Source organism: Protopterus annectens, chromosome 12.part0 (assembly GCF_019279795.1).
Source record: "Protopterus annectens isolate FY-2018-M chromosome 12.part0, PAN1.0, whole genome shotgun sequence".
Taxonomy (NCBI): Eukaryota; Metazoa; Chordata; order Ceratodontiformes; family Protopteridae; genus Protopterus; species Protopterus annectens.
The window spans coordinates 61,981,277-61,996,123 of record NC_056746.1 but is presented as its reverse complement, the minus strand read 5'-3'; the positions used below and the strand labels follow the sequence as shown (position 1 = coordinate 61,996,123).

The 14,847-nt window shown below is 37.8% G+C and overlaps 1 long non-coding RNA gene across 2 annotated transcripts in view; it reads left to right on the top strand.

The window, feature by feature from the left end:
- The window catches only part of LOC122816351, a 2,791,022-nt gene that overhangs the window by 1,407,652 nt on the left and 1,368,523 nt on the right, over window positions 1-14,847 (top strand). The gene's annotated exons all lie outside the window — the stretch shown is intronic.

Genomic DNA, 14,847 nt, shown 5'->3' with positions numbered 1-14,847 from the left:
CAGGGTTAGAACCACTCCCTGTGGAGTGTGATGTAAGTATGGACAGGGATGCATTAATCAGGGTGAGAACCACTCCCTGTGGGGTGTGATGTAAGTATGGTCAGGGATGTATTAATCAGGGTTAGACCCACTCGCTGAGGGGTGTGATGCCAGTATGGTCAGGGATGTATTAATCAGGGTTAGAACCACTCCCTGTGGGGTGTGATGTAAGTATAGTCAGGGATGTATTAATCAGGGTTAGAATCACTCCCTGTGGGGTGTGATGTAAGTATGGTCAGGGATGTATTAATCAGGGTTAGAACCACTCCCAGTGGGGTGTGATGTAAGTATAGTCATAGATGTATTAATCAGGGTTAGAACCACTCCATGTGGGGTGTGATGTAAATATGGTCAGGGATGCATTAATCAAGGTTAGAACCACTCCCTCTGGGGTATGATCTAAGTATGGTCAGAGATGTATTAATCAGGGTTAGAACCACTTCCTGAGGGGTGTGATCTAAGTATGGTCAGAGATGTATTAATCAGGGTTAGAACCACTCCCTGTGGGTTGTGATGTAAGTATGGCCAGGGATATATTAATCCGGGTTAGAGCCACTCTTTATGGGATGTGATGTAAGTATGGTCAGGGATGTATTAATCAGGGTTAGAACCACTCCCTGTGGAGTGTGATGCAAGTATGGTCAGGCATATATTAATCAAGGTTAGAACCACTCCTTTTGGGGTGGGGTGGGGTGTGATGTAAGTATGGTCAGGAATGTATTAATCAGGGTTAGAACCACTCCCTGTGGAGTGTGATGTAAGTATGGTCAGGGATGTATTAATCAGGGTTTGAACCACTCCTTGTGGGGTGTGATGTAAGTATGGTCAGGGATGTATTAATCAAGGTTAGAACCACTCCCTGTGGGGTGTGATGTAAGTATAGTCTGGGATGTATTAATCAGGGTTAGAACCACTCACTGTGGGGTGTGATGTAAGTATGGTCAGGGATGTATTAATCAGGGTTAGAATCACTCCCTGTAGGGTGTGATGTAAGTATAGTTAGGGATGTATTAATCAGGGTTAGATCCACTCCCTGTGGGGTGTGATGTACGTATGGTCAGGGATGTATTAATCAGGGTTAGAACCACTCTTTGTGGGTATGATGAAAGTATGGTCAGGGATGTATTAATCAGGGTTAGAACCACTCCCTGTGGGGTGTGATTTAAACATGGTCAGGGATGTATTAATCAGGGTTAGAACCACTCCCTGTGGGGTGTGATGTACGTATGGTCAGGGATGTATTAATCAGGGTTAGAACCACTCTCTGTGGGTATGATGTAAGTATTGTCAGGGATGTATTAATCAGGGTTATTACCACTCCCTGTGGGGTATGATTTAAACATGGTCAGGGATGTATTAATCAGGGTTAGAACCACTCCTTGTGGGGTGTGATGTAAGTATGGTCAGGGATGTATTAATCATGATTAGAACCACTCCCTGTGAAGTGTAATGTAAATATGGTCAGGATGTATTAATCAAGGTTAGAGGCACTCCCTGTGGGGTGTGATGTAAGTATGGTCAGGATGTATTAATCAAGGTTAGAGTCACTCCCTGTAGGGTGTGATGTAAGTATGGTCAGGGATGTATTACACAGGGTAAAAAAAATTCCCTGTGTGGTGTGTTGTAAGCATAGTCAGGGATGTATTAATCAGTGTTAGAGCCACTCCCTGTGGGGGTTGATGTATGTATGGTCAGGGATGTATTAATCAGGGTTAGAACTACTCCCTGGAGGGGGGGGGGGGACTGAAACTTATTCAATTAACACCAGATGAGGAGGAATGCTTTCTATCCATTCGTGGGGATGATTATGACAGAGAAGATGGTGGAGCAGGATTAATAAGTGGTGGTGCGGACACTGCTGCATATTGTCAATGTCTGCAGTAACAACACTCATCTGCTCATGATGGTTGGTTTAAAATCCGTAACATAAATTTATATGGAGACAATTGGATGCTGACAAGGAATGATGTAATTAAACATGACACAAATAATTATTAGCAGGTGAACCTTGTACATCAGCAGCAATTGGAAATAAAGTGTCACACTCACACACTTGTAAGTATACTTCACTGTGTATTGCATTATTATTGTGTTCAAATATACTATTAAATTTGGATATCAGTACAAAATGGATGTTGCTAACATACTGAAATGTTAATTATTGTATTTTAAAAATAGTGAGGTCTTGCAGGTGGGGCTATAGTATTTTATGTCCTAGGTTTGTGTCTTATATTTTATGTTTATGTTTATTTAAGTGTTTATAAATTGTGAATTAATGTTATGTGTATTGAAGGTTTAAGTGTTTATCTCTTTAAGTATTGTAGGGGCTTTGTATTGAATTAATTAACTAATTGAACTTCCTTTGTGTATCTGTATATATATATATTTATATATATATATATATATATATATATATATATATATATATATATATATATGTATATGACGTTTGCTCGAATGAGCAAACATCCGAATCTAAAACAACCGAACACACTTTAACAAATTTTCCCTTATCCGCACTGTAGTACGGCCTCGGCAACAGGCATATTTACATGAAAGTGCTTCTTTGGTGAAAAGCACTTTTGCATAAGTATGCCCGGCCATTTGGGTTTCGGACGTTTGCTCATTCAAGTAAACGTCTGAGACCCACACACACACACACACACATATATATATATATATAAAATGTTACATATATATATATATATATATTTATATATATATAGATATATATATATATATATATATATATATATATATATATATATATATATATATATATATATATATATAATGTAATACCTTTAAAACTCTTTTTGAACCTTAAAGGCATAAGCTGAGGTGTTAGTTCATTTGCAGTTTGTGGCTTATTGTTTATATTAATAACATCTGCTTCTACGTGCCAAAAGTGACAGTTATTTTGGAGAAGTCTAGTAGAGTTTTAAATCTGGCATTTAATGCAAAAAGAAGTGATTATAAGAATGAATGTTGCTGCTGCTGATGATAGCATAGTTATATTTATGTGGCAACCTGAGGGACGTAACATGCAGTCCCCAAGTTTAATGTCAGGATCTTAAACCCTACATGTTAGTAAATTTCAGAAAGTGTCCTTGGATCTCAAGGTTAAATGCAGGTTGACATTCCACTCATGTAGCAGGGACACCCCTGCACCTTTACACCAGTATATCCAAACCCAGATGAACACTTTGAGGATAATGGCAGGCATTCAGAGGTAATGGTGTCCATAGTGACATCTTTACAATGGGGAGCCAGGACAAGAACCTCTTACAGCTACTCAAGGAAACACCTAAAACATTAGCTGGCCGACAGATAATGTGCCATGCCATGCCATATGCTGTTGTTAGTGCTCATATCAGTACTACAGAGAACCAGCTGCAAATGGTAGAGTCCTCCAGGGTGCATGTGATGATTTCCAGCACTATCTCAAAATGGCAAAGAGTATGGTTAATACCATGATCACACTAACACCAAGCAGCAGTGGTCACCTCCATTTGTACATTAGTTAGGACATTCCAGAGTTAAGCTGGAGTCAGTCTTGCCAGTGGCAGACGGTGGAGGATGTCTGGATGATGGGGGGAATCACATGATAGTACTTTTGCTTGTCAGAACAGTAATGTCAATAATCAAAAAGTACAAGCACAACACATTTCACACAGACCATGTCAGCATTTATCTACACCTAGCCAAACATCACATATGATGTTACAATCACGGTCATGTAGAACTGTCAGGTCAGTGACAGCAGGATCTCTTGCATCAAGTAGATCACAGCATTACACCAACTCCCCTTACATGGTAGCCCCTCCTGAGAATCACTTGCACCATCACCTAGCCTGTCTATAGGAAATGTGTAGAACACATCTGATCTTGAATGACTGTGAATAGCTTCAGAGAAAGCTGTTTCTTTAAATGGAGTGAGCATTCGGGTGAGGTATCAGGTTTCTAAAGTATGCATTTCATCCCTGAAAAACTAGTATGTACACCGTCAATCAAAGCTAGCAAAAAGCAATGCTACATGGATTATCATTCCTACAGGTTGTAGGTACTTCCAACATAAAAGGAACAATGCACAAAAATTTTCTGGGAAATATATCATAACTCATTACAGGGCGGACACTGTAGTGCAGCAGTTAGCATTGACGTGTCACAGAAAGAGGTTCTCTGGTTCAATCCTCGGCTCGGGTGCCTTCTGTGCGGAGTCTGCATGTCCTCCCTGTGGTCATGTGGGTTTCCTCTGGTTGCTCCGGTTTCCTCCCACATCCCAAAGACATGCTGTAGGTGGATTGGATACTCTAAACTGGCCCTAGGTATGCGTGTGTACATGTGTATGCCTTCTGTGGAAGGTTGGGCGCTGCGCTGGCAACTCGACACCGTAAAACTCCACTGCCAATCATGAGCGGACAGGTGATCCGCTGAGGTGACCCCTAACCGGGAAAAGCCAAACGAAGAATATCATAACTCATTACAGCCAAGTATGCTTCCAGGTGTTTCTGCAGTTAACTCCTACTGACGCCTCTACGTGTCAAATATTTCTAGTTCATATTTGCATTAATAATTCCAAAACCATGCTACATACAAGGTATCAGAATATTTCATTTTAAGGCATACATGATGGCAAATACAATTATATTGATATTTGATCTCTGTCTAATGTAGCTGAAGAGATATTGAACATTATTTGTATATTGCAGTAATTTTCATATTTTTCTAAATATCTCAACATTCAGATAATACAGACAGAACTGCATAACCTCATACGAAAGTGCACAGCTGTATGAAGAAAATCCAATTAGCAGTATGTGTCTTGCTTGAATAGTTAGTGAGATATCATAAGCTGTTTAGTCATTACAACATTTATATTTCCTGCCTTTATTTTTGCTTTTGAAATCCAGTTTGAAGGATTGAAATGAATGAATACCAAAACTATAAAGATTGATTTATCTTGAATACTTTGCCATTTACAGTCTTCTAGTAACACTCACAGTTCCAGAGATATGAATATTTGTTTGAACTGTAAGGCGATACCTTAATTTCTTAAAATGATCAAGCCATGCCCACTGGGAGTTAAAGGTACACACTCAAAAGAGCTGTACTGGAGGGAATCAGATAAGCAAATAATACATCAAAGTGAATATCTTGCCATGTAAACTTACCCTGCTGCCACTTAACCTTCCCCACTGCACAGATGATGATAATTTTTTTATGTTTCTGATGTGAGAAATTATTGTGTATGACAGCATAAAACTAATCTGATATGCAGTACCACAGAATAATCTAAGAAGATGAAGTACACTTAACAAACCTACTCAGAATCTCTGAATGCCCCCTGTGATGACCGTGCCCTGGCCCAGCAGTCAAGGAGCCTCAATCCTCACCACTAACACCAGGGAGGTCATCTCCTAGAAGAGGAAATGATAAGTAATATACACAGTAAAGTACAATTTCCCTTAAGTGCACACAGAGATCACAGTCAGTCTGGGGCTGGTTGCTCCCTTGCTCACCAGGTCCCCAATAAGACTTCCCACTGGCACAGCTATAGGGTCCAGGTCTCAGCCTAACTGGGCAAGCTAAAACCTCCAGTACCCTCTCTGTCCAACCAGTGCTTTGTGTCCCTGCCAAGTAGCTGACACAACACACACACACTTTGAGATAAGTATTTATACACTTTACAGACACTCCTGGGAAAGGCTGACACAGATTTTCCAGCTGTGCCCCTTTACTCAGACTATACGGTAGTAATTACTGCCACCACCCAGTTAATAATATCAGCTACCTAAAGGCCCTTAAAAGGGTGTCCAATTATTACTGTGCAATATTATTATCCAATTGTAATGTGACTATTCAGTCTAGGCTTATTGGAAGGGCTTAGACAGTAAGCTCTATAAATATATAATGCACTCTAAAGCATAATTTATCTCTACATAAACCAGCCACGGGTAGAAGGTTTTAAAAATGTTTAATAATAAATAAATGAAACACAAGACAAAACTACTACACCAGAAATACATCTAAGAGTTCACAGATCACACAGAAACTTAAAATAATACAGTAGGACAGGTCTGATTTCAAAGAAAAATACCTAATTAATCTTTACTAGCTTTAACTATTCCTACGACAAATCACAGTGCTAGAAACTTACATGTGAGCATAAGGCAGAGTGCTGATAAGTTAGATGTCCAGATCGAAGTGCTCTGAGTCTCTTGTGACAAATAGTATTTAAACATTACTAACAAGCATGTCTCTGGGTCCTCCCCAGATTACATCATTTTTGACACTTAGGTTTTCCCAGTATTCATATTGCATCATCTTGACCCTTGCTCTGAGTTCTCAGGCTAATAGAAACTGCATTATTTAGCAAGCTAACACCTGCACAATAGAATACAACACTAAAATGCATTTCACATATACACTCTAGCAATTAGTCTTTAGTTAACACAATAGTCAGAATGTATTCAGTCAGCCTGACCAGAACCAACTTTAAAGATCAAAGAATGTCATAAAATAAGTTCAATTTCAAAAGATACATTTGAAAGGCTTGACTTAGTTTTTCTTTACAGCAAGGGGGCAATGTTGTAACAATCTTGAAGTTCACATTTTACAGTGTTTTTCTTTAATTTAAAAACACATGCCTGTATTTTACATTTATTTATACAAATGACAGAATTATGTATTAAATTCTATTTGACTAGGCTGGCAGCCTTTGCCTTTGTCCAATCTTCACACCCCCTTTAAAAACAGTACCCACATCAACACATACAGCCACTTCTAAGCCCATAAGGCAAGCCACCACACAATCCAACATTTTAGTCATCGAGACTCCATTGTGAGACACACTGATGCCCTTCTCACCCAGCTGAGTAAGGAGAAAGTCACGGTCAGTTGCTTATCAGGGACCAGGATCCACCACATTATGCACACACTCAGGTCATTGGACTACAAGTACCAGTATGACTCAGTCATAATCCCTGTGAGTGTAAATGACCCGAGACATGCCCTCCTAGACTATATAAAGAGAGACATTACAGAATTCTCAGAATATGTGTCCCAGGCTGGTATGAGTCTAGCACTGAGCAGCATTTTACATTTTCCAAGGATGATGCCACAATATGAACAAAAGATGACTAACTTTAATAATTTGCTTAGTCTTTGGTATCATTCTGAGTGGGAGCAATATTTGTCAGCATGAAAGGAAATGTTCAACAGACCACTCTGCTTTACCAGTGATGGTCTGCACCTCTCCCCTCTAGGCTTTCAAATATTAGCTAAAGCATTCTCCTCCCCCGTAGTGCCTTTTTTAGGCAGTGACAAACTGAAAGTACTCCTTGCAAATCAAAACCAAGAAAATGTAAAGGTGTTACTGCTCAATGCTAGAAGTCTAAACAAAAAACATCACTCCCTAGAAGGTCTCTTCACCTTAGGGAACGCTGACATCTGTGTGGTCACAGAGACATGGCTTAAAGCTGCAGAGAGTACAGCAACAGTGCAAATTTATAATGCCTTCCACACATTCAGACTAGCTACTACACAAACAGACACAAAAGATGCAGGTGTCTCAGTTTACATCAAAAATAAATATCCAAAAACAACAGGAGGACACAGGATAGGTTTCAGGTTATAAAACTTTAATCAGGCACAAGTGCTTTCACATCTGCTTCTTCAGGTGCATAAAAACAAACTGAAACCGGTCATACTTTTAAACATTGCTGAATGCATCACATGACAACAATTCATCACATGACTATATACATTCCATAACTATAAAATATTAAAGCTGTATAGCAGCCACAAAATAACTAAAAGTTCAAATAAAATCCTAAAATGTATATTTTTATACACTTTGTGCAATATAAACACACTTTATTAAAATACATATTCTTAAAAACAGCTACTTTACCTACGTAGAGGTCTGGCCTTTAACTTTGGTCTCAGTGGTATTTTGTTCATTGAGACCATGTCCCATATCAGCTCTGAATAAAACTATCCATCTAGCTTCCAGTTCCTCTGTTTTATTGCATGTACCCCCCCCCCAAACTCACAAAACTCCTAGCAATGGCCATAAACTTAAATTTATGTTCACTATTAGTATTCATAACATGTTAGGCCAGGGCATTACTTCTGCTTTGTTTACCTATCTGATAAATGTGTTCTCTAATCCTCCCCTTAAGTGTGCGGTCTGTTTTCCCAATATAAAATGTCTTATATATTACACAGTGGGCAAGATACACTATGTGCTATGTATCACATGCAGCTTGTACTTTAAATTTATATAGCCGGTCCTGATCTGGATGCAAAAATTCATTGTTTATATCTGTATACCCACAATATGAACATTTGCCACAAGGCTTAGTTCCCATTCCACCCATAGATGTTTTCTTTTCTCTGGATACACATAAACGTCTTTGATTTCTAAACAAAAATTTAGGTTCATTCTCCATCCATTTTGTGACTGCCTTACAGTGGTCAGTATCCCCCAATGTTTACTTATAATGTTCATATAATCAGTGTTCACTGCAAGAATAATAAAATAATTAAATAAGTAAAGGACTAGCTAACAAGTCAAAAAGCTTACAGAAATGTGTACTATCAACTACTAAAATGTGTTCATTCTAAAATCACATATTGTTAAGAATTTTTCTGAAAAGAGTTATAAAAATGTTTTACTTGTGTAAACATCTAGTTAAAATGTGAAAGCTGAAAAGACAAAAATAAACCTAAAAACAACTTTGAACACATGAAGTTCTAAGCTCAAAAATAGGTTTCAGGGGGATGCTGTCATTAATTCCTGGGGGGTTAGAAGCATTTAGCATCAACTGCCACTTCACTTCCCTTTCTTCTAACAATAATTTAGCATCAACACCCCTTGGGTTGACTGATAACTTTTTCTGGTATTGTAAATTTGAAAGTGTGACATCCTGTACTGCTAGACAAATGTCTATATAGGGCATTATTAGTGTTTTGTTTCCTAATAACATATATATGTTCATAAATTCTGTTTTTCAGTGGCCTGTCAGTTTTTTCTGACATAAAATGCAGGACAGGTCATACACATAGACAAATAAATAACACATTTTCTGTTACAATTGCCTGTCTTGAAATAGACTTTGGTCCTATTAATATTTTCTATTTGTGTCTCAACATTCTCTAAAATAAAACATTTGCTACATGAACCACATTTCCTTGTACCTTGGAAGGCCATGGTGTTAACATGAGGTTTTATGTTCTCTAAATTATTTTTCAAGTTGGCTCCAGTTTTGTTTACAAAAGTAGGAGTTTATCCTAAAAGTTGTAAATCTCTCTGTTACTCCTAAGTATATTCCAGTTTTTAATGAACACATCCTTAATCTGTTTAGTATAAGGACTGTATTCAAGCACCATAGCTCTATTAAAACTATTGTCCTTGATAATATCAACAGAAGGTTCCAAACCTTGTCCCAATAGGAGTTTGTAAATGGTACCCCAGTGGATCAAAACATAATCAATGGTTTCATTAACCAACTTGACCGGGTAACCTCTTTCAAGAAACATACACCCTGCTTTATCCAACTCCTTGACTACATCAACATAAGTGGATGTCATCCTAGCAGCTCTAATACATTGTCCCTTAAGTATACTTTTTTTCTGGCTAAAGGGATGGCAGCTGCTAAATTCTAAATATGAGTTACTAAAAGTAGGTTTACAAAAGATGTTCGATTTAAACCCTTTGTTTGGGAAATAAATGTGTCTAACATATACCATCAGAATCATAGGTATGTATAAATTGAAAAAAAGAGCAAACATTATTCATAGTACTCCCTTTCCAAAGGATAAAGGCACCATCCAAGAACCATACATATAATTTCAAATTATTAGAAAAATCACAATTGAAAACATATCTATATTCCCATTCAGAGAAAAACAAATTAGCAAAAATGGGGGCACAAACTGCCCCCATAGCCACACCTTTCATTTGCTTAAAATGGTCCCCCTCACAGTAAATGAAATTATTGTCTAACACTGTCGTCATAAATTCAACCAATAATTGAACTTTGTCCCATTCCAAATTTGAATATTTAACCATACTGTCATGAAATAATTCCAACCCTTCTTCTTTGGGTATGGAAGTAAATAAATCTACAACATCGATAGTTAAGAATATTAGGTCATCTTCCCATAGTTCATCTTTAATTCACCCTAAAAAGTCCCAAGAATCCTTCAAGAGGTATTGTATTTTGGTATAAGGATGTTTTAACCTATTATCAGTAATAGCTCCATATGGAAAAGTTTGGGATTTACTACCGGACACTTTTGGGAGAAATGGTGGTTCTAAAACATCTTTATGAACCTTAGGGACACCAAATATAGGAGCTAAAACTGGATTCTTAACCTTTAAATAATTGTAAGTATCTAAAGAAATTCTGTGATCTATTAAATATTCTTCAAGATATAAGTCTATTCTCCTATAGGCTATATTAATCTCATTAATAGACACAGGTTCGTAAACATCAAAATTATTTAAAATATCATGGATCTTATTTAGATATTCAGATTTGTCATACAAAACAGTGCCCCCCCCCCCCCCCCCCCGTTCTGCTTCATAACCTGTATGGACATGTTTCTTTTGAAACACATCCCATTCAGTTTTGGTAAGGTTAAAAGCCTTCCTGTTAAGCAGAATGAAAGTGATTATTCCAATAAAGATATCACTTCCAGTGATGTTATACTCACTTTGTTTGGGAGTCTTTATTGTCCTTGGTTCCATTTTATTGCCTGTGACAGCAGTTACATATTTTTTATTTGGATTCAGTTGGTATTTGGTGCTGCTTACTGTTTCATACTATTTAACTGTAGCATCCAAACAGGCTTCATGCCTGATGAATGGAGAACAGCAATAGTCATCCCTCTGCACAAAAATGGGCCATCTACAGACCCTGGAAACTACAGACCCATAAGTCTCACTAGTCTCGTATGCAAAGCCATAAAAAATAATTATCATGAAACTGATCAATAATGACATAGGAAACCTCCAGACACTGGAGCCAACCCAATTTGGTTTCATCAAGGGCAGGTCATGCCTATTCAACCTGGTTGACTTTTCTGAGTAGGTCACCAAAGCAATGGATGAGGGCACAATGGTCCACATTGCCTACCTTTACCTGGCCAAGGCATTTGACACAATACCCCACTCAGGCTTTGTTTTTATATCACCTGGTGAATAGCCAACTTGCTTGCAGACAGGACACAGAAAGTTAGAATTGGGGAGTTCACCTTTATAAAGAGGTCAATTACATCTGGAGTCCATCAGGGATCAGTCCTGGGACTGCTCCTTTTTGGCATTTACTTCTCTGAAGTCAAGACCAATGTGAGTTCCCTCTGATTGACTAAATTTGCAGATGATTGCAAATTAGGACCTGTCATTGAATTGCCCACTGATACAAATGTTCTCCAGGAAGGACTGACACAGACAAACAGCCAGAGTCAGAGCCATGGACTAAAACTAAATGCCAAGAAAAGCATGAAAGTATCCTCCATCCCTGGTAACTATCATATTGACAACATCCCCCTAAGAGCTGACCCAGTAGTCAGGGACTTAGGGAAACATGTAGACAGTAATCTAAACTTTGACTACCATGTGGTTACAATAGTGAGCAAATGATTCTATGTTGTGCAACTTATAAACAAGGGTGTGGCATCTAGGGCCAAGGAAGTCATTGTTCCTCTGTATTTGGCATCCATCAGACCTATCATTGAGTACAATGCCCTCTTTGGTATATACCTAATCAGACATATATATATATATATATATATATATATATATATATATATATATATATATATATATATATATATATAGCCACTGTGGTGCAGTGGTTAGCATTATCACCTCACATCAGATTCTCAGCTGGGGTACCTTCTGTGTGGAGTTTACATGTCTTCTCTGTGGTTGCGTGGGTTTCCTTTGGGTGCTTATGTTTCTTCCCACATTCCAAAGACATACAGTAGGTGTACTGGACACTCAGGTGCAAGTGAGTGGTACAGATGAACTACCGAGACAGGAGCTAGCCATCCGGTGGTGTAAACCCTGGCTCGAGATGATTGTCACTGTTGAAGTGACAACCCAACCCCATCTGCAAAATGGGAATAAGGGGTTGAGGATGGATGGATGGCTATATATATATTTCCACTTACCAACAAGATGACCACTGGGCATCCTACCATGCAAGAAAAGGTGGTAGAGTGAACTAGTGTTCCGGATATGGGATTCATGTGCACTAACAGTGTGCTGGGCAGAGATGTTGGTGTTGCATCCCCATACATCATAAACTACCTGGCAATTGATGGAATGGTAGCCCTCTCTATTGTGGTCCTGGAGGGGTCCTAACTGTGATGTGGGTGCAATCTATCATACCAAGTACCTCAAGAAAATGTGCCATCCCATAAAAGACACCCATAGTCCTGGGTTGGTCCTGAGGTGTCATAGGGAAATAGATGTACTGATCCACATGTGCCAAGAGTACATCCAAGAACTGCTGCAGTATCCTCAAGGCAAAGGCCTGTGAGATCCCCGACATGTCCTCAGTCTGTATCTGGAAGGTCACTGTGGCAAGTATAATGAGGGTTATACATACTTTGGTGTCCACAGGTTTAAGCAGTCCATGTATGCCTGCAGTGCCCCTATGGGGGGTCAAACACACCCACCAAGGCCCTTATAATGTCCCTGTCCACTGTAAACATATAAGGGATTTCCTAATTATCACAATTACAACGAGTATTCGTTTGTTCATTATAGCTTTGCCTTTTTGGTTGGCAAGATCTCGAAATTGCAAAGCTAGCAGAAAGTTACACAATTTTTGCCGATTGCAATTCTGATAGATTTTTCAAAGCTTCTCTCTATATAGCACCATTTCGACCAGACAGAAAATTTGGTTATGAATCGCAAATGGTGAAAACATACTACATTATTCTATAAATATTTACATAACTCCTCATTTACATATCATTATTTGCACATTTGTATAAGCATGTTTGAGGTTGTCAGGTATTGGAGTAAATGGCAGCTCAGCTGCTCTCGACTATGAACATCATGGATAGCCTCAGCGCATTTGCATAACTGACTATGAATTTTCTGTCTTTTTCATCAGTTATTTCAGCAAGTATTTAATGATGCTAAACATTTCATTCCTGCTATTCTGTTATATTTTAGTTTTCTGTTACTTGTATATATCATAACCTGCTACTTTTCTACCTTTCATACAAGAACAGTGTACTTCCTTTTGTTTGCACTGAGTTTATGCAGGGAAGGAGGAAGTTCAGAGTTCTGGAACATTGTTAACCGTAACCAAATTTGTTACATGGGAGTATTCTGAATGAAAAAACATGTTTACCACCTTCTACAGCTGCAGCACTGAAACAGTGAAAGAACAAATTAGTAAGGACTTTGAGCACAAGCAGGAAACCAAAATATATGCTGTAAGTGGTTTTGTTGACACAGATTTTCTTCTATTAATGTACATCAAAATAAACTTCTTGACTAGGAGTTTTGTGTGGGATGACACAGAATGACTTTTGGTAGGTGAGTGAGAGTTCTGCCCACTTTGTAAGAGTACAAAACTCTCTGGTTGCTTGATTTGTGAAGATTATTGAAGTTGGCCAAACAAAACAAAATGTGATTAAAATAATGGTAACATTTCCTTAGTTATATATTTCTGACATTGCATATTTACTATTTTCTAGTTCAGAATAAACTGGGTAATTTTTTTTTTGGAGAACAGTAATGAATACATTGGTGATATCACCAGTTTTGTCTTTGCCAGACCAAGGTAATGAATATCTACAGAGACCTGCTAATTTTCTGATAAAGAAATTCTAATTTCTGCTGACACTGTAACTGCTGCATTTGGATTTGTAACTATGTTGTATGTACTTGTGTGTAATGACTGATTTCTAAAAATAGCTCAGCTGCAAAATCTAAATCACTATAAAACCGGGCAGCTTGTATTTTATCATCCTTTGCAAAAACAAATAAATAACTGGTAGATATGTAACAACACATAATACATTTTCAACATGTAGCATTATCTTCAGCGAGATATGAAATGCTGCACAGATCATTCTAAAAAATTAGCTGACATGATACATTTAATCTATGAATATTGTTAGCAGTAACTAACATGTTTGCAATATTTAATTTTGGAAGTGGCATTGATGAAATATGGTATGGTTTTGGTACCTTAAAGTTTACATTATTAATGAATTTTTTTCAAAACAAGCTTATAATGCTTCAGTCAGCAAGTGAGTAATAATACTTTAAACAGTACATAAACAACAAATATGATATACTCCATAAAGGCTGGTGTGCCAAGGTACAAGAGGATTTATTAATAAAAGAGCTCTTCATTTTGGATAATCTGGCTGTGAATTTGTTGTTTATGGACTGTTCTCTTTTGTGGTTGTTTACTTTAAATAGTAGTTTAAATTAGATATTCATCTTAGATACTACAAACAGCATTGCAGAAAAATGCAATATCTTGAGTAATGCATTGTTTATTTACTTTTGATTTAAACACAGATATTTGTCAGTCTTGTCTTTTCACTATCTATATACAATATATACTTCGTTTATGACTTATCTGGCATGTTATATATAAAATGTATGGTGCAACGAAGCAGCGCAATTTAAGATTAAACCTTTGTGATCTTCAATGCTTGCATAGTCACAGAATGCAGCCCTGGAGCATGAGAAGGCATAAACCTAGCTCAAAGACCCAACAAGTTTAAAACTGCAGGAGGTGGTTAGTGTTCTTTTTATCG